Source organism: Equus asinus, chromosome 14, assembly GCF_041296235.1.
Source record: "Equus asinus isolate D_3611 breed Donkey chromosome 14, EquAss-T2T_v2, whole genome shotgun sequence".
Lineage (NCBI taxonomy): Eukaryota > Metazoa > Chordata > Mammalia > Perissodactyla > Equidae > Equus > Equus asinus.
In genome coordinates, this window is record NC_091803.1 from 31,527,508 (window position 1) to 31,551,305 (window position 23,798).

The window sequence follows — 23,798 nt, forward strand, 5'->3', positions numbered from 1 at the left end:
GTCTTGCTGACATGCATCGTTGTTGTTTTATTTTGCATTTCCCTCATGGCTAATGATGGTGAGCATCTTCTCCTGTGTTCCTTGTTTACTTGTAGAAATAGTTCTTTGCAGAATATCTTTTCTGTAGAAATGTCTACTCAAGTCCTCTGACCATTTTTTTAAAGATTTTATTTTTCCTTTTTCTCCCCAAAGCCCCCTGGTACACAGTCATGTATTTGTAGTTGTAGGTCCTTCTAGTTGTGGCATGTGGGATGCTGCCTCAGCATGGCCCGATGAGCGGCAGCATATCTACGCCCAGGATTCGAAGCCGAAACCCTGGGCCGCTGAAGCAGAGTGTGTGAACCCAACCACTCGGCCACGGGGCCGGCCCCTGACCATATTTTTAAATTGGATATTTTTTGGTGTTGTATGTATTCTTTTCTTTTTGTTGAAGTCATATTGGCTTGTAACTTGAGTAAATTTCAGATGTACATTATTGTATATCAGTTCCCGTATAGACTTTGTTATGTTCACCACCAATAGATTTTATCTGTCACCATACATATGTGCCCTTTTGCCCTCTCTCCACCCTCTTCTCCTATGGTAATGTCATTGACTTTTGACATTTTTAACATAATGTGCCTTGGAGAAGGTCTTTTTATGTTGAGATAATTAGGAGTTCTATTAGCTTCATGTACTTGTATATCCAGTTCCTTGCGCAGGTTGGGGAAGTTCTCAGCTATTACTTCTTAAATAAGCTCTCTGCTCCTTTCTCCCTCTCTTCTGCTTCCAGGATATCTATTATGCTTATGTTGCTTTTCCTAATAGAGGTGGATATTTTTCATAAAATTTCTTCATTTTCAAAAAATCTTAGTTCTCTCTCCTCTTCCACTTAAATCATTTCTAAATTTCTATCTTTGACCCCTCTAATTCTCTCTTCCACATTTTGTGCTCTATTTCCAATGCTTTGTCCTTTATTTTCCATCCCATTGTGGTCTTCACGTCCAGAATTTGTTTGGCTTTTTTTTAGTTTCAATCTCTTTGGTGAAGTACTCTGTCTGTTCGTTACTTTTATTCCTGAGCTCATTAACTGTCTTTCGGAGTTTTCTTCTAACTTGCTGAGTTTCTTCATGACATCTGTTTTGAATTCTCTGTCAGTTAGATTGCAGTCTTCTGTGGCTTCAAGTTTGGTTTTTGGAGAGCTGTCACCTGCTTTCTGTTCTCCCACGTTACTGTAGTTCTTCACGGCGCTCGATGAGTTGATCCTCTGCTGGCGCATTTGTGATGGCAAACACCGTTCTCACTGGGGTAAGGCTTTTCTTACTTTGATTCTGAGTTGCTTCTGCTTGTATTTGAGAGCCTGCACTTTCCACCCTCCAGTGCCTCTGCCAGAGACATCATCAGCGCCCTCCTTGTGTCTCCGATGTTGCTGATCACCTGCTGCCTCTAATGTTGCTGCAGCTGTGGGTGCTGCCACTGGGGTCACCAGGTTGAGAGCACTTCTATTGCTTTTGGGGAAGCCTGGATCTTCTGCTCCCCCACTGGCCCTCCACAGGCTCAGGTGCTGCTGCCACGTATACCACCTGTGCTGCTGCTCTGGGGTTAACTGTGGTTGCTGGGAGCACCACTGCCAGATGTGCTGGGTTCATGGGTGTCACTGCTGCTGGAAGGGGCCTAGGGTCTTATATGCAGCCCCCACTGCTAGTAGGGTCAGCGTCATGGGTACTGCTGTGGCTCCTGAAGCCTCAGGTCACAGGTGTCACATGAGACTGCTAGGGGAGGGGTGGGCTGTTTGGACCCTGGGCATGGACATGGCACCACTCATCAGGCCACGCTGAGGCAATGTCCCACATAGCACAACATGACAACAATTGCTGTCCCTGTAGCCTTCTGGTCCCCGGTACTAGTGCACTTTTAGAAACCGCAGGTCAGACGGTCACTTCCCCTGCCAGTGGTATCGTCGTTTTGGATTGCCTCTGCCAGGAAGGGGGGAGGGAGCTCCTCTCCTAGTTCCACTGCCTCCCAGAAGCCTAGTCCACCAGCCTTCAGATGTACAGATGTATGGATCTCTCAGGCACTCTGCTGTGCTCTTAAGGGAGTCCTTTATTGGTCTGAAAGCTCTTCTCTTGGGGATCAAAGGGAGAGTTTCATGGGACTAAAGCTAAGAAAGGAGTTTCTAACCCAAGACTGCAGAAAATGTCAACATTGAGAGCAGAAATGGGACTGTAAGCAAAGTGGGAAGGTGTACATAAAAGGATCAAAAACGAGTTACTGAAGAGCCAGAAATCTAAGAGTCTTGGGGAGAGAGGAAGAGCAGTGGGTCCATGTAGCTGGGGAGGGATCCAGGGTAATTACCCAAAAGACACACTGTTGTATGTTTCCTGTTCTTCTCTGCTAACAGAACCATGGTGAACAAGTGTGTTGACCACTATATGTAGTGATAAACACAAAGGCAGAGTCACAACTTACAAGGGGTTGGGGCTAGACTCAGCACCTGAGATGAAAATCCCATGTCATCATACTACTCATTAAAAAATAATCTTCTGGGGCTGGCTCCGTGGCCGAGCGGTTAGGTTCACGCGCTCCACTGCGGCGGCCCAGGGTTTGGATCCTTGGCTCGGACATGGCAACGCTTGTCAGGACACGTTGAGGCAGTGTCCCACATCCCAAAACTAGAAGGACCTGCAACTAAGATATACAACTATGTACGGGGGTGTTTGGGAAGATAAAGCAGGGAAAAAAAAAAAAAAGAAGATTGGCAACAGTTGTTAGCTCAGGTGCCAATATTTAAAAAAAAAATCTTGCAATAGCTCATGGATATACTATCTCTTGGAAAATCTAATGTAGCCCATTTTTCCTCCAGCACTGAAAATGATTTCAGTCTTTTTGGTTGAACACCCATTGAAGTAATTGCCTTGCGTTTGTTTTGGTTTCCCAACCTTACAGTCAATTCTTCCTAAGATAAATGCTTGTGAATTGTGCCTCTGTGCTCAAGTTCTCTTAAGAGAGGCCAGCCCCATGGCCGAGTGGTTAAGTTCATACCCTCCACTTTGGTGGCCCAGGGTTTCACCTGTTTGGACCCTGGGCATGGACATGGCACCACTCATCAGGCCACGCTGAGGCAATGTCCCACATAGCACAACAAGAGGGACCGACAACTACAATATACAACTATGTACTGGGAGGATTTGGGAAGAAGAAGAAGAAAAGAAAAGAAAAAAGGAAGATTGGCTACAGTTGTTAGCTCAAGTGCCAACCTTCAGGAAAAAGAAAAAGAAAAAACTTCTCTTAAGAAACTTAACCAAGAATCCCTTAGGGGAAATAGGTACATGTATGTGTGTTGCTCAAACTCACCACAAAACCTTTGACTCTTTATGAGCTATTAACAAACTGTGGATATCAGGCAGAGAATTAGAGTTGGAGAAACTGAAATTATTCATTTATTTAATACATGAATTCATAAAAGGGCCCGCTGGATAACATCCAAGACTTCGTAAAGCCCTGGTACCTAGAAGGCAACATAACGCCAACCAAGACAGACACTGACAGAATTTAAGGAGATTTTTTTGGTCACATGGTTATACCCTGAGAATCAGGAAATGTCCCCAAGTCACCCAGGTCTACAAAGAAAGGAGCTTTCACAATGATTTTTTAAAATCGAGAATTACAATCTGTGCCAAGTCCCTGGTCTCCAATTTCACCTCCCTCACAATACAATGCCAGAAACACCCACATCATTATGATGGGGAAACTGAGGTAAGAGGGGACCTGACGCACCTGGAGGGCTGAAACCGGGTCAGAAGCCTGCATGCAGGTGTTTAACACATCTTGTGTTCTAAAGCAAATATCAGAAGATATAAGCAATCAAGGAGATCCAAACACAGATTTAGGACCCTGCAGAATCAACTTGCCTTAAAGACGTCAGTCAAAGAGTATAGGAATTGAGAGCAGGTTTGAAGGTCTCTATCTAATGTCATTTCCAATTCTGTGTTCATTGAACGTCTCCATACAGTAAGGGTGGTATCTGATCTCTACTCTGTGTTGGTCACTAGATCAAGAGAAAGCAGGGGTTCAAACAGGAGTCAGGTGTGAACTTTACCCTCAAGAAGTCCACAGGCTAGTCAGAGAGCCAAGACAAGCATATGAATAGCTGTAATTCATGGCAGAAAGTTCGTGATTCTTTAGGAGAAAGCATTAGGGGGCTCAGAGGACAGAGCAATCATTTCCAAAAGAGACCGGCATATAGAGGATTGGAAGTGAAGTCTGTATATGGGATTTGATTATGTGGAGGTGAGCGTGGAAAGAGCACTCAGAGCAAAGGAAACAGCGTAGACCAACCCAAAGGCTGGAAGAGAAAAAAGCAAGAGGATGTATAGAGCACAGGGCCAGTTTGGCTGAAGTGTAAGGTGTGGAAAGAAAAGAAATGAGAGGTGAGGGTGAAGTCACATGGACTTGATTATAAGAAAAGAGTATCACCCTTACCTTATCATGACAGCACTGGGGAGCCATTGGAGGGTTGTTTTTAAGCAGGAAAATGTGATCATCGGAACTGAGTTCTACAACACGAGATGATTAAACCAGGTGGCAGAGGCAGAGGCTGTGGCGGTTTAGCTCATATCAGCCGGGATAACAGCCCTGCACATTTCCAAGCCCTCCTGCTCTGCCATCTAAACCTGGAGAATTCCCTGGTACCAATACTTTACTTGGAGAAGTTCTGACTCCAAAGAATTATTTGCCCCCAGCACAAGAGCAAGGAAAGGGTTGAGTACTGAGGTGGCTCTGGCATTAAATGGATAACCGTTCAAACCTCAATTCTGCCAGTGCCTAGTGTGACCTTAGGCAAGTCATTTCACCTCATGATACTTCAGTGTCCTCACTTGTGAAATGGGATAATGCTGTATTTTGTGACACCAAGATGCACACTTTTTTACATTTCATTTTAACATCAGGAAGTGCCTTACAAACAAAGCATGCTCAAGTTTAAGTAGCACTGTTTTGCATTTTCTTGATGAGTCACAGAATAATGGTGGAACTTCTCATTGATGGCATCTTAGATTTAATAAATACAGTAACATCTACCTCCGAAGGTTGCGAGACTTAAAAATTGGCAACAGATATTAGCTCAGGTGGCAATCTTTATTTATTTATTTTTCTGCTTTTTCTCCCCAAATCCTCCCAGTATGTAGTTGTATTCTTTAGTTGTGGGTCCTTCTAGTTGTGGCATGTGGGATGCTGCCTCAGCATGGCCTAATGAGTGGTGCCATGTCCGTGCCCAGCATGCGAACTGACAAAACCCTGGGCCAGCAAAGCGGAGCACATGAACTTAACCCCCAGGCCACCGGGCCGGCCTCTGGGTTGTGAGATTTAAAGGAGCTATTGTACATAGCATGCTTAGCTCAGTGCCTGACCTGAGGCTGGAGGTTAATAACAGTAGCCACCCTAACACGGGGAGGAGGCAGTAGGACACAGTGCTTCAGAGCCCACTGGCTAGATCGAGGTTCCAATTCCAAGGCTGCACTCATCGCCTTGGACCAGCTGTTTCATGTCTATGAGACAGTTCCCTCGTCTATCAAAACGCCAATCCTATAGTGTTTTTGTAAGAATTAAATTAGGTATAATTTGAGGTAAAATTTAGCAACATCATACCTTCCCTTTTACCCAGCAGTCCATTTCCAGGAATGTATCCCACAGATCCATTGCCGTACATGCAAGCTGTCATCACCACAAGGATAGGTGTTGCACCCTAATTTGTAATAGCAACAAGGTTGGGTTTGGGGGGTGGTTAAACAAATAATGGTACATCTATCCAATGAAATATTATGCCACTATTTTAAAAATATAGCACTTAAAATATATGTTTGATACGGAAAGATCTTCAGCGTGCACTGTGCAGGAGAACAAGCAGTGCAGAACATTGTGGAGAGTGTGCTGTTTGTATAGAAGGAAGTATTCAATAAGTTGACGTGTGTAAAGCAGTGAACACAGTACCACATATACAGCGTAAGAGCCTGAATATACAAATGGACAATGGCCAGATCACATATTAAAACAGAACTCTGACCCACAGTCTGCAGCAACCAGCCCAGGAAACCAACCCATTATCTACAGACTAGCCCAGGAGGCCAGCCTGCTATCTCCAAATCAGACTTGGAGGAAGTCAGACCACTGTCTCCAGCAACCAGCCCAGAAAGCCAAACAATAACCCCTGCAGCAATCAGCCCCAAATGGCCAGGGATTAATTAATAACTGGCAGCTTCCCTAATTTTTGTCCCGCTTCTAACATAGGACCAACCAGTGACAGCCAAACGTGCTCCCCTAACCAATCACATAGGACGTCCACCTCTAGTTAGCCCGCCTACAGCTTCCCCATGCCACAGCCTCCACTCAGGGGGCATCCAGATCCTTCCCTTCTCTCCACTATAAAGCTTTACAGTCCTCCGCCTGCCTGGATCTCTGCCAAACTGCAAATGATGGGGGCCGACTCCCTTGCTATAGCAAACTCTGAGAAAATAGCCTTTGCTTGTTCTCATTTGAATGGTTTTTATTTCCACAGGTTAGTGCTTGACAACTAGCAATTCTTCTTGTTGTTGCTAGTACCAACGCAAGAGAATTCAGATGTTTTTCCTGTTTCTCTTTAGACAGTGGATGGACTTTCAGCCAGCAGATGTCTTGTGGTGTTTGGGTGATACTCTTGGTGAAACTTTGTCTCTGAGCAATGTCTTGGGAACTTGGCTTTAAGGAGCTGTGTGTTTCTGGATCACAACCAAACCTTCCACCCTGAGTCTCTTCTAAACGTTAGACCAGTTCCCTGTGAGGGCCGGGGCAAAGGCCAGAAAGGAAACATTAGCAATGGCCCAGCGACTCGTCCCAACATGAGATGAATCAAGAACTAAATTTGAAATGTCATCTTGACCCGAAGATGTTCTCCCTCCTTCTGGGAACAATGTCCTCTCACTTCTCTAGGCTGTTTGGAATCAGGAGGACTTGGCTGCTTCAGTTGAATCGCTGAAAATGAAACTTTTAACAGGCAATAATGATAATGAAGATGATAATGTTAATATCCACTAGGTTTTATTCACCAGATACTGGCTCCTAACATGCATTATTTCATTGATCTCCCCAACAGCACTGTGAGGTAGAAACTGGGGAAACTGAGGCTCAGAGAGATTAACTAACTAGCCCAAGGAGTCAGAACTGGAACCAGAAATAAAACTGGGCCTATTGGATTCCATCACACAATCTCTATACTTCTGTGTTAATCTCTAAAATATCTTCACAATCTAAAATTTCAGTGACAAGATCCAGGATTATTATTCAAAACAATAAACCTAAACAAAAAGCTTCTGGGATCCAGAAGTAAAGGCCAAGCTGTGTATCCATTCGGTTCTTGGATGGTTAACACTGTAGCTCCTAGATCCAGATAGGAACAGCTAAATCCTCTTCCAGGGCTCATTAAGATAAAGGACTTGCTCCAGCTGAGTCTTGATGTTAGTGATCCTGTCCCCTGGACATTTCCACAACTGTCTCACTGGCTTTCCCATCTTCACACACAGATTTTGTTTTCTTCCCTCCTTGGGGGCCCAGGCCCTGTGCAGGTTTCCCATCATCATCCTACCTAGAAATCCAGGGACGTACCAGGAACTGCTTCCGCACAAGTGTTTTGCCAGGTAACAGAAGATCTCTCCAAAGAGTCCATTTCCACTCATGGTGCCGCAAATGAGACTAGGAATCCTCAATTTATTGAAATAATCCAATTCTACCCTTCATTAAAGCATCTGTCTTGTTGCCATTTATGACAATAACTCCACTAGGTTGTGAGATTTTTTATTCCCGTGTCACTTCTGAATCCATATCTGCTGGCTCCAAAGTAGTTAGGAATATAAAACCTAATTGTAATAAAAAGGTTGGATGTGTTTAATTAATTTGTAATCATACCTCCCTTTAAAAATATAAACATTAAAGAAAAATATATTACATGTAAAAAAAAGGTAAACATTAAAGAAAAAGACCACCTCCCCTACTGGATATAGATCCTTCTAGACATTTTAAAAATAAATGTATATCTAAACCTATATCTATCTATCCCCGTAGAAATACATTCTAATATTGGGGGCTGAATTATGTAGAAGGTATCATTCTGTATGTCATGGTGAAGCTTGCATTTTTCTCTCCACACTGTACCTTAGAGCTTTATTCACGACAGCATGTGATTGTACATCTTATTCTTTTAAATTATTGCATAATGTCCCTTAGTATGGAACTATCAAAGCACCTATCAAAGATACTTGGATTTTTTCCAAGCTGCTAAAAAGAGCATCTTTGCATATACCCTAGAATTCTCTAGGATACCTGCAAAGTGGAATGGTTTATCATCATCAATGAAGATTAGTGAGAAATCACAGGCCCAAAGCATTGTATCAGGCCTCAGAGTTTGCTAAATAATCACTTCACTCTAAATTTCACTGTAGCTATGTGGACAAGGACACATATTCTACAGAAGGAAGCGTTTGTGGTAGGAAATGATATTAGCATATTACATTATAATTACGTGAAGAAAGCACATGACCTAATTCATTGGCATTTTATGGAGCAGCAAAAAATGTGTTATGTTAAATATGGCATATCTTCATTCACCAACATGCTATCATCTCATGAAATGTCTGGATTATTTCTTACACTCTTAAAAGAGAAGCATTTAAAAATTTCAAAATAGTCAACTCTCACTTGTGCCCTGAAATTAATGATAATGCAAAGGCAAGGACATAATGATGATTTTGGAATTAATTTAGAAACAGTTCTCCAACTTTGATCTTTCTTACTCTCAGGAACTGAATGGGTAGTCAGATATTATCTAACACAGATGAGCTACCAGGTAACCACTAATTGACACTCTCATGTTCAAAATACAACGGGTCACTCTGCCTCTATCTGAGACCACAAAGAGTTTTCTTCCAATCTTCTTCCCGCATCTGACTCTCCCACCCTCACCAAAATCAAATACTCATAAAATGAATTATGGGTTTATAAAAGGTGTTCACTACTATCTTCTCTATTCCTGGGGCCCTGTGGAAACCTCTCATAATATCCAGAGATGTTGAGCCCAGTTTGTAAAATAAACAGCTTTCTTTTTATCCTCAGAGTTCAGAAAAGTAGATTCTGCTTTATATTACCATTTCTGACATATCCTTCACACAGCTCAGGCTTTGGAGAAGTAAAGGAAACTCAGAAGGGTGTCTTCATAAGGCTGGCTTCCTTCAGTTAGTACTATCATTTGATTGACTCACGTTTAACACTAATTCCTCTTCTCGAGAAGAGTAAGTGTCTTCAGGGAAGTCGATCCAAATGGGATGTCTGAATAGATTATCTAATAGAACGGTAATAAGAACATCAACTACTACTTAATGAGTGCCTCGTATATTTGACAATATCTGAATCATTTCCCCAAGACTCCTCTTTACAACAGACCTACTACTGGTAGAAATATTCACGAAGTGCAAGAACAATTTTTGATCGCTTTTGCTATGGATTCAAGAGTCTGAAGCATTGTGTGGCTGCAGGAAGATTCATCAGCCCTGAGGAGATGGAGGGCTGGAAACATCACTAAGTAGGACATCTCTGAAGGCTACGGGCAGGCCAAAACTGTAGGGTGATGCTGATTTGCCATTCAGCCAGATGGCCAAACTTGTCCATCCACTACATAAACGCACCATCAAAGCACAAGGCACACACTAGACATGCAACTAGCTGGATCTTAAACATGGGAAGAGAAACTGACTTAAACTAAAGGGATCCCTCTTCCATCATAAGACAAAGGATTCTGGGGTACAGACAAATGTAAGCTTGTAGATTCCATAGTAGGAAGTTAAGCTAGTTTCCACCTGATGAATCCTATTTTCTCTGTGAAATAGGACTCAGTATCACTCGATGAGAATGGGGAAAAAAGGTGCTGTAGAAGTCTGAGTGGACAATGTTTAAAATTATCATTGCTGAGGGCTGGCCCTGTGGCCGAGTGGTTAAGTTCATGCACTCCGCTGCAGGTGGCCCAGTGTTTCATTGGTTTGAATCCTGGGCGTGGACATGGCACTGCTCATCAAACCACTCTGAGGTGGCGTCCCACATGCCACAAGTAGAAGAACCCACAATGAAGAATATACAACTATGTACTGGGGGGCTTTGCGGAGAAAAAGGAAAAAAAAAATAAAATCTTTTAAAAAAATTATCACTGCTGCAAATGGAAGAGAGAGCAGATGCCAGAAATGCAGGAGAAATGGGTGATGATAAGGACACATTTGAGGTTGGTGATCATCCATCTTCAAAGTCACTCTCTATGTGGTTGTGTGATTTCCGCCAACTCACTCTAAAATATTGGAGAAATATTCTCTAATATTTGAGAACATCACCCTTAAATATTGCAGAAAATCACAAATACAAGTGGAGAGTAGGAATGACCCAGGATTAAGGGTTTTCCAAGAAGGCACAATAAAAGGGCAGTGGGCAAGGGATCTTGGGAAGTTGGCAAGAAAATGGTTAAAGTGAAGGACTAAGAATCCAAGCTGATTAGGCAAGGAAGTGAATTCAAGAAAAAGGCAGATCAATGGTGAGAAGACAAGGTACTGAAAGTGTTAGTAGAGCTGGAGGGACTGAAGGTAATTGTCTTAATCTGCTTGGGCTGCCATAACAGTGCCAAAGATTGAATGGCTTAAACAAGTGATATTTATTTCTCACAATTCTAGAGGAGGCAAGTCTAAGATGAGGGTGCCAGCATAATTGGGTTCTGGTGAGAGCTCTCTCCCTGGCTTGCAGACAGCTGCTTTCTGTGTCCTCACATGGTGGAGAGAAAGAGAGACCAAGTTCTCTAGTGTCTCCTCTTATACAAATACTAATACCATCGTGAGAGCCCCACCCTAATGACCTCATCTAAACCTAATTACCTCCAAAAGTTTCCACCTCCAAATACCATCATATTGGGAGTTAGGGCTTCAATATACAAGTTTTAGGGGGACCAATTAAGTCCACAGCAGTAGTAATAAAAACATGAGATGCATGGACTTAAGATTTCAGAGGTGAAACATTTACAGGTGATGCCAAAATCAGAAGCACGGCCAAGGGGGGTTAAGTCCCATGAAACTCCCTGATGATAAAAGTCAAGGAAGGAAGAGACTAGAGCGTAGGATTGGTCATCCATATAGATGTAGGAGTCACTCAGGATAATGGTGGGACATGGAGTCAAAGGAAAGATCAAGAACCTTATGCTAAAGGCTTTAATGGACAAGGAATGACTGGGAGGTTGGTAAATTACAACAACCAGGAGTGTCAGAGGGTGGTTAAGGTAAATGGCGTGAGTCTCAAAGAGAGAAAGGGATTGTACATAGGGTGAGAGGGGTAATGTTCAGGAGGTCATACTGGAAGCTCGGAGGGTGACAAACACAAGGATTATGGAAGAATCAACAGCCTCCACTTAAAAGGGGGAAATAGTAACCTATTCTCATGAAGAGCCAGATCTCTATAATGCAAACGACAAAAAGAACATTCAGTGAAGAGGATGCAGAAAATGTGAAAGTAGAAGAGTTTGTTAACCGCTCAACTGATGTTCAGTCTAGAGGGTACCATGCAAAGATTTGGAGGGAGAGTAAGGGGCATGGAACAAAAAGTCCTATTCCTGTGCAAATGAGGTTGAGATAGAAAGAAAAGAGAATTAAGTAGAGGCGTTCATATAATGGATATACTTCAGATAACGTGAATGTGAGAGGGGGCACATTTTTCTGGCTGCCAAAGATTTACAAGAATTCATCTCATTGTTCTTCTGGTGGATAGAAGCAATAGAAAATAGAGAGATGCTGTCTGAGTTAATTGCATTCACTGCTAGATGGTCCATAAAACAGGATACCTGAGAAGCCAGAGCGCACAAGATACGCTTTGAAAGAATTTAACATCCAATACTTTTTAATAAACATTGAGGGCCTGGCCCATGGCCAAGTGGTCAAAGTTCCGCATGCTCTGCTGCAGCAGCCTGGGTTCGCAGGTTCAGATCCAGGTATGGACCTACTCCATTCACCAGCCACACTGTGGAGGTGTCCTACATACAAAAAAAATAGAGGAAAATTGGCACAGATTTTAGCTCAGCGCTAATCGTCCTCAAGCAAAAAAAAGAGGAGGATTGGCAGTGGATGTAAGCTCAGGGTGAATCTTCCTCAGCAAAAAAATAAAAATAAAATAAAAAACATTGAAATAGTCAACATGGAAACAATAAGGGTGTTGTTGGAATGTCTTACATTTGTTTTATATATTACTATTGTTTTTATGAATTACATTGAGAAAGGAATTCCATAATCTTTGTAACACCAAAGCCTTATTATAGGGCTTAGTTCTGCCCTTATACATCCAAAGGCATTCTGTGATGAGTGGAAAACCCCAGCCTATCTGGAGGGAGACAAAGGCAGTCTAGATTGATTGCCCAGGCCCTGGGGGGAGGCTTATAGTTTGAGGACTCTGGTGGAACCATCTGGTCCCACGTGGCTCAGGAAATGCTCTCAGTTAAAACGTTAAAGAAAACTCAGAAGACAGGATTCAAATCTTCAAGACCTCATAGCCAAGTTCACACAATGGTAGGTGGGTTACGATTCAAAACTATGAAAAAGGGAACTTGAGAAGTGGCCCAATTCCATCTCAGACTCTGTTTATACCATACTCATAGATCCAGTTAATTAAGTCCAAACACTTGACATGTTCGTCATCTTCGACTGATTGCACTGTCTTTCCCTCCGCTGATCTCATGTTGTGAAAAATTCTGTCTAGTGAGATACTGCATGCCATAGGCAATATTAATTTTGGCTTTATCTTTCTTTTTATGAAAGACAGATATGACTGACACTCAGAACTTCTGAAATGAGCAAAGTCGACACACTGAGTTGATATGATTCCAGCATAGCTAACAAACTTGGTATTTTTAGTTAGCCATGCAGCCTGCAAAGGAGAAAATGTACACGTTCCATCCAATTGTACAATACCAGCAGCAGCTAAAGAACCTCGTGTTCACCAGCATTATTTGGGATACATGTAACAGAGATTAGCCTGAGCAAAAGAGGGAAATGATAGATCCATTCTGCTGGGCAGACCATCAGGGTGGCTTATAACAGATTGAAGGAGTCATAATTCTGGCACAAAAAGCAGAACTGAATAACCTCAGACCACTCTTTCTCTCTCTCCCTCTTGCTCTCAATCTCTCTGTCTGCTTTTCTCTGAGAGTAGTTTTCTGAAGGGTTTCCTCCAAAAAGCAGATAAAATGGCCACTAGCAACCCTAGACACATCTCTTCAGTTCAAGGTCTAAATAGCCTTACTTTTCCACCTCCACTTTGGAAAATTCTTAGAAAGGACTCTGATTGGCCAGGATTCTGTCATATGGCTGTCCCTGAGACTGCATCTTAAGAGGTTCAACCTGGGATATTTGTTTGTTCCAAGGGGGCGGGTTGAAGAACCAAGATTGACAGTCTCGCTGGGATTACATGGAGAGGAGGAGGAATTCTTAAAGGAACCAGAAAACAAGAGATGGGAAGGTCTTTAAGGTAGAAATAAACTATAGTTGCTACAGTCCACTTCAGGGGGATCCCTAGGGCCATCTTTGAAAATATTGAAGAGTCTAGGGGGCCCCAAGTGGATAGTATCAGGTAAATACGACTCAATATCAACCAAAAGTATTAAGTGTTTTTTATGTGCAAGATTCGGCAATAGGTGCTGGGGACATAACTATGAACAAGATAGGATCCCTGCTCTCACAGACTGCAATCAAGGAAATAGGCAATTGTAATATAGTGGGGAAAGTGTGATAAAGTAGAAACACAGGTTACACTGGGAGTGCATAGAAGGGACTCCTAAGTAAGCCTGAGGAATCAGAGACAGCTTCTTGGGATGAGAAGGAGAAGTGGATGGAGAAAGTGGTCGGGGTAGAAAACCAACAAGTGGAAAATCTTGGAGCACCAAAATTGCAAAATAAAGTGAATAGGATCAGTCCTTACTCTAATGAGTATATTACATCTTTCTCAGAAGTCACTTGTGGGCTTTCATGTCCCTTTGAGTTTGAACCTTGAAATCCAAAAAACCTGTTAGAATGCAGGGCCCTGTCTGATTTGTGTGAATTCTGACCTTACTTCCACATGATTCCCTCTCTCTTTTCCTACATCTGTGGGTGCTAACTCCATTTGTCCCTTGCTGTTTTCCAAAAGACACCAATCACATGTGTAAATTCACAAAAGAAGTAGCGTTGGTGTAGCCTGGGGAACTATGGAGGGGAATCCCATCATGCACTGCTTGCCTCCTGTCATATTGCTGATCATTCCACCTTGCATTTCAGAAGTCTGAGCTCCTAAACTTTCCCACAATATTCAGCACTACAGGAAATGTAGTCCAAGCCCTCCACTCAGAATATTTCTCTCATAGGAACCAGGCTCTCCAGCTAATAAGTCCATCTTCCCTGGTCCCTGTAAAATTCTGGTGTATAAAAAATTCTCTATCTCATTATACCCATGACTCACTCATACAAGATTCAATTCCCATGTCCTCTAAGGAAGATATCTGTGCTCCCTTTGGGAGTCCCACACGCTGTGCTGAAGTATCTCTCAGCATCCTGAAACAATTACCTATTTTTGAAACACTTTTTATAGAAAAATCTCAAAGATATACAAAAATAATGAATTCCCATGTATTCTTTTCCCAATTTCAGTCACTATTACTTTATGGTTAATCTTGTTTCATCATTATGCCTAACCAACTCCAGAAACCATATTTTATCCATAAACAGTTTCAGTATATACCTCTAAAAGATGACGACTTTTTAAAAACATTGTTATTATATCTAAAAGTTAACAATTTCCTCTTATCATCAAATATCCACTGTTCATTTCATCCATCAAACAAGTCATGAATGTTCTCTTGTTTACCATTTGTTTGAATCAGGTCCACACATTGTGATTAGTTGATAAATTTTTTATGTATCTTTTTAATCTATGGACTCCTTCATTGCCTCCTTTTTTATTGTTGCAATTTGTTACTTGAAGAAACTGAGTCATTGGTCGTTTTAAATGGTTCACAGCCTGGAATTTGCTAATTGCATCCCTGTGGTTCTTAACATGTTCCTCTGTCCTCTGTATTTGCTGAAAATTGGTAGATAGATCTAGAGCTGAATCAGATTCCTGCCTGATTGTTTCTTTTTGTCAAGACTATTTCTTAGTTCATATGATATTCTTTCATCAGGAGGCACATTAACATCTGGTTATCTCTTTTTTCATGATGACAGCAGCCATTGGTGATCAAGAACTAGATCCATTAATTCACTGCTTTTTCAAAGACAAAAAACTTATCCACATTTCTTTAAACAGCGGATGCCCTGTGCCACTTCTATAAGAACATAATTGAAGGCTGGTTCTCTACAGAAACCATTGCCGCCTTATATTGTCCAGGTAAGAGATCATAAGTAATGATTAGGAAAGCATTGTTAATTGAGCTATTACTGAGTGCCAGGCACTGTCCTTACCACTTAGCAACATTACTCCATTTTCTCATGGCAGCAACTCTAGAGTGAGGGTACTATTATTATCCCCATTTAACAGATGAGAAAATGGAGGCCTAGGGAGGTTGGGTAGTTTTTCCAAGATTATCCAGCTAATAAGTGTCAATGTCTACTTTCAAGCCCAAGAAGTCTAACTCCAGAGGCCATACTTCTAACCACAGTGTAAAATAACATGTATTTTTTAATGCCACTATTTGGCCAAATAGCAATGATATGTTTCTTCTTAATATTTATTCTGAAATGTTACCCAAAGTCTGGAGAGTGAAAATCACTGAGCTAAGAGCTGGTATTATAAAAATGAATAAGACAAAGTCTTTACCCTTTGAGAACCTGAAACTACCCTAGGGGAGACAAGATAAATGGAGGAACAATTTAATGCAATCACAAAGGTCCTAGAAAATTTGATAAAGGAGTTCAGAAGAAAAAGAAATTCCTTTCAGCTAGAAGACCAGGGAAGAATTCTGAAAGAAAGTAGTACAAACATTCAAATTCACACTGCAAATGAACCACCCTGGGGGACTACACTTTTGTTTTAACAGTATTGTTTCTGCTCTAAAATATTTTAGGGTGAGTTTAGAGGAGTGATGTCAGCATCATGGCAGAATGAGCTTTCCCAGTAATCTCTCCCCTCCACCATACAACAAAAAAGACATTCATATGCCAACAGAGGACATCCAAACACCACAGAAAAGTTGTCTGAGAGACCCATGCAGCCATATGATGGAGGGCAGAGAGGCTGGAGCCCCCCTCAGAGGAGGTGGAATGGGGTAAGAGAAAACGTCTCTCTCTACCCAAAAGACTGCCATCTGGGACCCCAGACAGCCTCCTAGAGGGAAGGAAAGGGGGAGGGGAGGTTCACTTAAGGGAACATCAAAGATCCCTGAGGGCCCTCAAGGCCTAGAGGGAAGCCCTCTATTGAGGTGAAAGCTATCGTGGGGGGTGATCTCATCAAGCCAACATCCCAGGAGAGGAGATAGTGAGAGCAGAGTGAGAAAACCCCGAGAGCACACAGAAGAAAGTGGCCCTCTCCCCCACCCGCCCAGCACTGGCTCCAGTGCCTGGGATCTCAGCAGAATTCAGAAGGCTCAGAGGTCATGGCTGTTGACCCCCATCCAGTGGCAACAGGCAGTAACTGTGACCAAATAATACCACTATGTGCAGAAACAGAACCACACCCTCTAGCAGTATCAGAAATTGTATTAAATCTCCAGACCAGAAAGAAAACGACAAATACCCATAAATGGGTCCTGAGGACACAGAAATATGTAATCTAAATGCCAGAGAATTCAAAATAGGTATCATCAAAAAACTCAACAAATTAAAAGAGAATGTAGAGAAACAATTCAAGGAGTTTGGGAGCTACATTACAAAAGAGATTGAAACTATAAAGAAGAATCAATCCAAAATATTGGAGGTGAAAGACACAATGGAAGAGATAAAACAAAATATGGATACCCTGAATGCTCGAGCACACATCACAGAGGAGCGGATCAGCATAATCGAGGATAGACATGTTGAAATGCTCCATATAGAGGAGGAGAGAGAACTAAGACTAAAAAGAAATGAAGAAAGTCTCTGAGAACTATCTGACTCAATTAGGAAATGCAACATAAGAATTATAGGTATTCCAGAGAAGAGAAAGAAAAGGGAGCAGAAAGCTTGTTCAAAGAAATAATAGCAGAGAAATTCCCAAAGCTCAGGAAGGAGATGGAAATCTATGTGGAAGAGACTATCAGATCTCCTAAATAAGTCAATGTAAAAAGATGTACCGCAAGGCAGATAGTAGTGGAACTGGCAAAAGTGAATGACAAAGAAAAAAATTCTAAGTGCAGAAAGGCAGAAGAAAATAACCTATGAAGGAACCCCATCCAGCTTTCAGGAGATTTCTCTGCAAAAACCTTACAGTCTAGGAGAGACTGGAATGACATATTCAAATCTTTGAAGGACAAAAATTTTCAGCCAAGAATACTTTGTCCAGTGAAAAGAACAGGACCAAACAACATGCTGCCTCCAGAAAACACATCTCAGTTCCAACAACAAACACAGGCTCAGAGTGAAGAGCTGGAAGAAAATACTTCAAGCTAATGGCAAACAAAAGAAAGCAAGTGTTGCAATACTTATACCAGAGAAAGCAGACTTCAAGATAAGACAGGTAAAGAGAGACAAAGAGAAGCTGTATATAATGATCAAAGGGATACTCCACCAAGAAGACATAACACTTATAAATATCTCCACACTCAACACAGAAGCACCAAAGTACATAAAGCAACTATTCACAAACCTAAAAGGAGATATTACTAGTAACACGATAATGGTAAGGGACCTCGACACTCCACTTACATCAATGGATAGATCACCCAGACAGAAAGTCAACGAGGAAACAGTGGAATTAAGTGAAAAGCTAAGCCAATTGGACTTAATAGATATATATAGAATACTCCATTCAAATAAAGCAGAATACACATTCTTCTCAAGTGTGCATGGAACATTCTCAAGGATAGACTGTATGTTGGGAAACGAGGCAAGCCTCGATCAGTTTGAGAAGACTGAAATAATAACAAGCATCTTTGCCAATCACAATGCTAGGAAGCTAGAAAGTAATTATAAGAAGAAAGCTGAGAAAGGGACAAAGATGTGGAGACTAAAGAACATGCTATTGAACAACCAGTGGATCACTGAAGAAATTAAAGGAGAAATCAAAAAATATCTGGTGACAAACGAAAATGAAAACATACCATACCAACTCACATGGAATGTAGCAAAAGTGGTACTAAGAGGGAAATTCATTGCCATACAGGCTCACCTTAACAAACAAGAAAAATCTCAAATAAGCAATCTCATACTACACCTAACTGAATTAGAAAAAGAAGAGCAAACAAAGCCCAAAGTCAGAAGAAGGAGAGAAATAATAAAAATCAGAACAGAAATAAATGCAATTGAAACAATAAAGGCAGTAGAAAGGATCAATGAAACTAAGAGCTCGTTCTTTGAAAAGATAAACAAAACTGACTACCCTCTAGCCAGACTTAGAAAAAAGAGAGAGAAAGCTCAGATAAATAAAATTAGAAATCAAAGAGGAGAAATTACAACAGATACCACAGAGATACAAAGGATTAGAAGAGAATACAACGAAAAGCTATATGCCAACAAAATGGACAATCCAGAAGAAATGGATAAATTCTGAGACTCTTACAACTTCCCAAAGCTGAATCAAGAAGAAACAGAGAATATGAATATACCAATCACAAGTAAAGAGATTGAAACGGTAATCAAAAATATCCCCCAAAATAAAATCCCAGGACCAGACGACCTCCCTGGAGAATTCTACCGAACTTTCAAAGAGGATTTAATAGCTATCCTTCTCAAGCTCTTCCAAAAAATTAGGGAAGATGGAATGCTTCCTAACACATTCTTCTAGGCCAACAGCACTCTGATACCAAAGCCTCACGAGAACAACACAAAAAGGGAAAACTAAGGGCCAATATCACTGATGAACATAGATGCAAAAATCCTCAACAAAATATTGGCAACCTGAATACAGCAATACACTAAAAACATCATACACCATGATCAAGTGGGATTTATATCAGGGACTCAGGGATGGTTCAACATCCACAAATCAATCAATGTGTTACACCACATTAACAAAATGAGGAATAAAAACCACATAATTGTCTCAATCGATGCAGAAAAAGCATTTGACAAGATCCATCAGCCATTTATGATAAAAATGCTTAATAGAATGGGGATAGAAGGAAATTACCTCAACACAATAAACACCACAGCCAACATCATACTCAATGGGGAAAAACTGAAGGCCATCCCTCTGAGAACACGAACAAAACAAGGGTGCCCACCATCACCGCTCTTATTCAAACTAGTACTGGAGGTTTGGGCCAGAGCAATTAGGCAAGAGGAAGGAATAAAAGGAATCCAAACAGGAAATGAAGAAGTGAAACTCTTGCTGTTTGCAGACAACATGATCTTATATATAGAAAACCCTAAAGAATCCATTGGAAAACTATTAGAAATAATCAACAACTACAGTAAACTTGCAGGGTATAAAATCAACTTACAAAAATCAGTTGCATTTTGGGGCTGGCCCCGTGGCCGAGCGGTTAGGTTCACGCGCTCCGCTGCAGGCGGCCCCGTGTTTCGTTGGTTCAAATCCTGGGCGCGGACATGACACTGCTCATCAGACCACGTTGAGGCAGCGTCCCACATGCCACAAGTAGAAGGACCCACATCGAAGAATATACAACTATGTACCGGGGGGCTTTGGGAAGAAAAAGGAAAAAATAAAGTCTTAAAAAAAAAAAATCAGTTGCATTTCTATACTCTAATAATGAACTTACAGAAATAGAAATCAAGAATACAATTCCACTTACAATCACAACAAAAAGAATAAAATATCTAGGAATAAATTTAACCAAGGAAATGATACAACGAAAACTATATGGCATTATTGAAAAAAATAGATGATGACATAAAGAAATGGAAAAAGATATCATGCACATGGATTGGAAGAATAAACATAGTTAAAATGTCCATACTACAGAAAGCAATTCAGAGATTCAATGCAATCCCAATCAGAATCCCAATGACATTCTTCACGGAAATAGAACAAAGAATCCTAAAATTCATATGGGGCAACCAAAGACCCTGAATTGCTAAAGCAATCCTCAGAAAAAAGAACAAAGCTGGAGGCATCACAATCCCTGACTTCAAAACATACTATAAAGCTATAGTAATCAAAACAGCATGGTACTGGTACAAAAACAGACACACTGATCATTGGAACAGAATTGAAAGCCCAGAAAGCAAACTGCATATCTATGGACACCTAATCTTCAACAAAGGAGCTGAGAACGTACAATGGAGAAAGGAAAGTCTGTTCAACAAATATTGTTGGGAAAACTGCACAGCGACATGTAAAAGAATGAAAATAGACCATTCTTTTAAGCCATTCACAAAATGAGGAAGATTCGCCCTGAGCTAACATCTGTTGCCAATCTTCCTGTATTTTGTATGTGGGCCACTGCCACCGCACGGCCACTGACAAGTGTATGTCCATGCCCAGGAACCAAACCCAGGCTGCTGAAGTGCAGCACACCGAACTTAACCACTAGGCCACCGGGGCTGGCCTCCTCAATACATATTTTTTAATGAATCAGTGAATAAATGAATCCATTGTGTTTATAATCAACTAAGACAACACTCCAGAGCAATACTGGAAACTTATTTTTTATTTAAAATAACAGTTTGCTCCCTGGCAAGAAACTATGTAATGTTTCCCAGAATGATTAATTTGGACAGGAAATAGTTTTAATAGGTAAGATTGATCACTGTTAACAGATTCTTTTAAAGGTATGATAGGAATTATATGTTGGCAGAAATTAATTTTCTAAGGGTAATGTCTTTAAATAAAGTGCGGCTTCTGGGCATAAATTGCTGGCAGTGGGCCTGTTGCTAGAGAGTGCCTTTAAATTATGGAAAAGTGTTAGGCCATGGGAGGCTAACTACTTATCCCTAGGTGGCACATCTTTAAGGAATAAGCTTGGAGTAAAAACCTGTTGTTATGTTGCCATTTTTAGAAAGAGAAGATATTCCGAGGAAACTTGAATTTTAGTCCTGGTTCTCTGTTTCCTGAAGAATTCCAGTGAAGGGACTTGTCCTTTCCAAAATAAAGATGAGTCAGTGCCAAGACTCCAGGAACAACCAGGCAAAACCTGAGACTCACGGAACTGAAGTGGCTTGTCCAAGGGGAAGTTGTAAGAGTATCTGGCTCCAGGACACACTCTGAACTATTCCGCTACACCTCACAGTGGAAGTCACAGCATGTCGGAATAGCAGCACAGAAAAGATGAATGCCTTAATTCTTCCTTTGGAAAAAAACCATCAAACAGTCATGCCCATTTTTAGAGACACTGGACGGAAGTGGTTAAATGTATAGCTCTGGGGTCAGGCTGCAGGGTTCAGTTCCTACACTGCCACTTCCTACTGGTGATCTTGGGCAAGTTACTCACAGCTTTTGTGTTTGGGGGTTTTGGGTGGGGATTCAATGAGTTAAAACATGCAGAACACTTAGAATAGCACCTGGCACTCAAGTACTCAATCAACATTGGTAACATTACTTTTCAATCAAAACCCTCTTCAAGCTGAGCATTATGAATGTTCTTCAGCCAGAAGATAATCATCCAGCTTTTAACACCCTTTCATGTTAGGTCAGAAGGGTCATAACTTTGAGATCCCAAGAAAGGCAAAGCAAAATAATGAAAGGAAGACAAATAGATCCCTTGCTGGTACTCTGACTAACTCATTCTGAGATTACAGAATGTACATGAATCATCTACACTATCTAACGAACATGATGAAGGAAATCCTTCCTTCTAAACACTGTTTCCTTTCTGCTCCTTTAGGGACGGTTTTATTCCAGGAACCACTCAGCTGACCCAGAAAGACATCCTCTACAGACTACAATCTTTAAAAGCAAAGTGCATTATTACCAATGAAGTTTTAGCCCCAGCAGTAGATGCTGTTGCATCTAAATGTGAAAATCTGCACTCCAAGCTAATTGTGTCTCAGAATCCCAGAGAGGGGTGGGGGAACCTCAAGGAGATGATGAAGTGAGTAGTCATCACTGTTGGAGAACAGCTTCCCCAAAAGAAAGGCAAATTGAAAAGTTACTCAACTCACAAGTGATAAGGAAAATGAAAATTAAAACAATAGACAAACGGAATTGGTGATTATTTCTGCACTAATAGTGCAAAGCTCTGAGGCAGGAAGGAGCTTGGAGTGTTTTCGTATGTTGGGATTTCTAGGAAGCAGACCCCGAGACAGAGATTACTTGTGTAAGAAGTTGATTAAGGATTCCTTTTGGGATCAACACCTGTGAAGCAACGGGAACGATGTGGAATTGGACAGGGGAAGAAATTTATCAGCCGTGAACTCCCCAAAAAGCCCTCAGCCAACCCACTGTGACCTCTGGACTTTGGATAGCCCCTTAAAGTTATTCCAAGATAAAGAGATCCTGCCCTTTACATGCCCACACTAATCAGTAATTAGTGCGGGCTGTCCCTTGAAGGTGGTGTAACCTTGAGCAAGGCAGCTCTCTTCAGCCAACGCCATCTTTAAAGAGGGCTCCGTGTGGTTTTTATCCTCATTTTGTTAACGTGGTGTATCACACTGATTGATTTGCCGATGTCGAACCATCCCTGCATCTATAGTATAAATCCCACTTGATCATGGTGTATGATCTGTTTAATGTATTGCTGTTTCCTGTTTGCCAATATTTTGTTATTTTTCGTGTCTATGTTCATCAGCGGTATTGTCCTGTAATTTTCCCTCTTTGTGTTGTCCTTGTGTGGGTTTGGGATCAGGGTGATGTTGGCTTCATAGAATGTGTTAGGAAGCGTTCCATCTTCCTCAATTTTTTTTGAGTAGTTGGAGAAGGATAGGTATTAAATCTTCTTTGAATGTTTGGTAGAATTCTCCAAGAAGCCCTCTGGTCCTGGACTTTTATTTTTGGGGAGGTGTTTGAATACTGTTTCAATCTCTTTACTTGTGGTTGGTCTATTTAGATTCTCTACTTCTTCTCGATTCAGTTTTGGGAGGTTGTATGAATCTAAGAATTTATGCATTTCTTCTAGATTGTCGAATTTGTTGCCATATAGCTTTGCATACTGTTCTCTTATAATCTATGAAAATCCTTTTTATTTCTGTGTTATCCATTGTAATTTCTCCTCTTTCAGTTCTGATTTTATTCATCTGAGCTTTCTCTCTTTTTTTCTTAGTGAGTCTGGCTAAGGGTTTGTCAATTTTGTTTATCTTTTCAAAGAAACAGCTCTTCCTTTCATGGATCCTTTCTACTGTCTTTTTTTTTTTTTTTTTGGTCACAATTTCATTTATTTCTGCTCTAATTTGTTATCATTTCCCTATTTCTGTTGACTTTGGGCTTTGTTCTTTTTCTAATTCTATTAAGTGTAGTTTAAGATCACGTATTTGAGATTATTCAAATCTGTTAAGGTGGGCTTGGATTGCTTTGAATTTCCCTCTTAGGACCTCCTCTGCTGCATCCTATATGAGTTTGTATGGTGTATTTTCATTTTCACTTGTCTCGAGATATTTTTTATTTGTCTTTTAATTTATTCAATGATACATTGGCTGTTCAGTAGTGTGTAGTTTAGCCTCCACATATTTGTCCCTTTCTCAGCTTTTTTTCTTGTAGTCGATTTGTAGTTTCATAGCATTATGGTT

At 41.1% G+C, this 23,798-nt stretch overlaps 1 protein-coding gene across 1 annotated transcript in view; it reads right to left on the reverse strand.

Annotated features, from left to right (window-relative positions):
- Positions 1 to 23,798, reverse strand: part of LOC123276738 (uncharacterized) — a 67,995-nt gene that overhangs the window by 14,891 nt on the left and 29,306 nt on the right. The window contains exon 6 of the mRNA XM_070485398.1: positions 19,619 to 19,818. The gene's annotated coding sequence lies outside the window, so the exon portion shown is untranslated. The remainder of the gene's footprint in view (positions 1 to 19,618; positions 19,819 to 23,798) is intronic.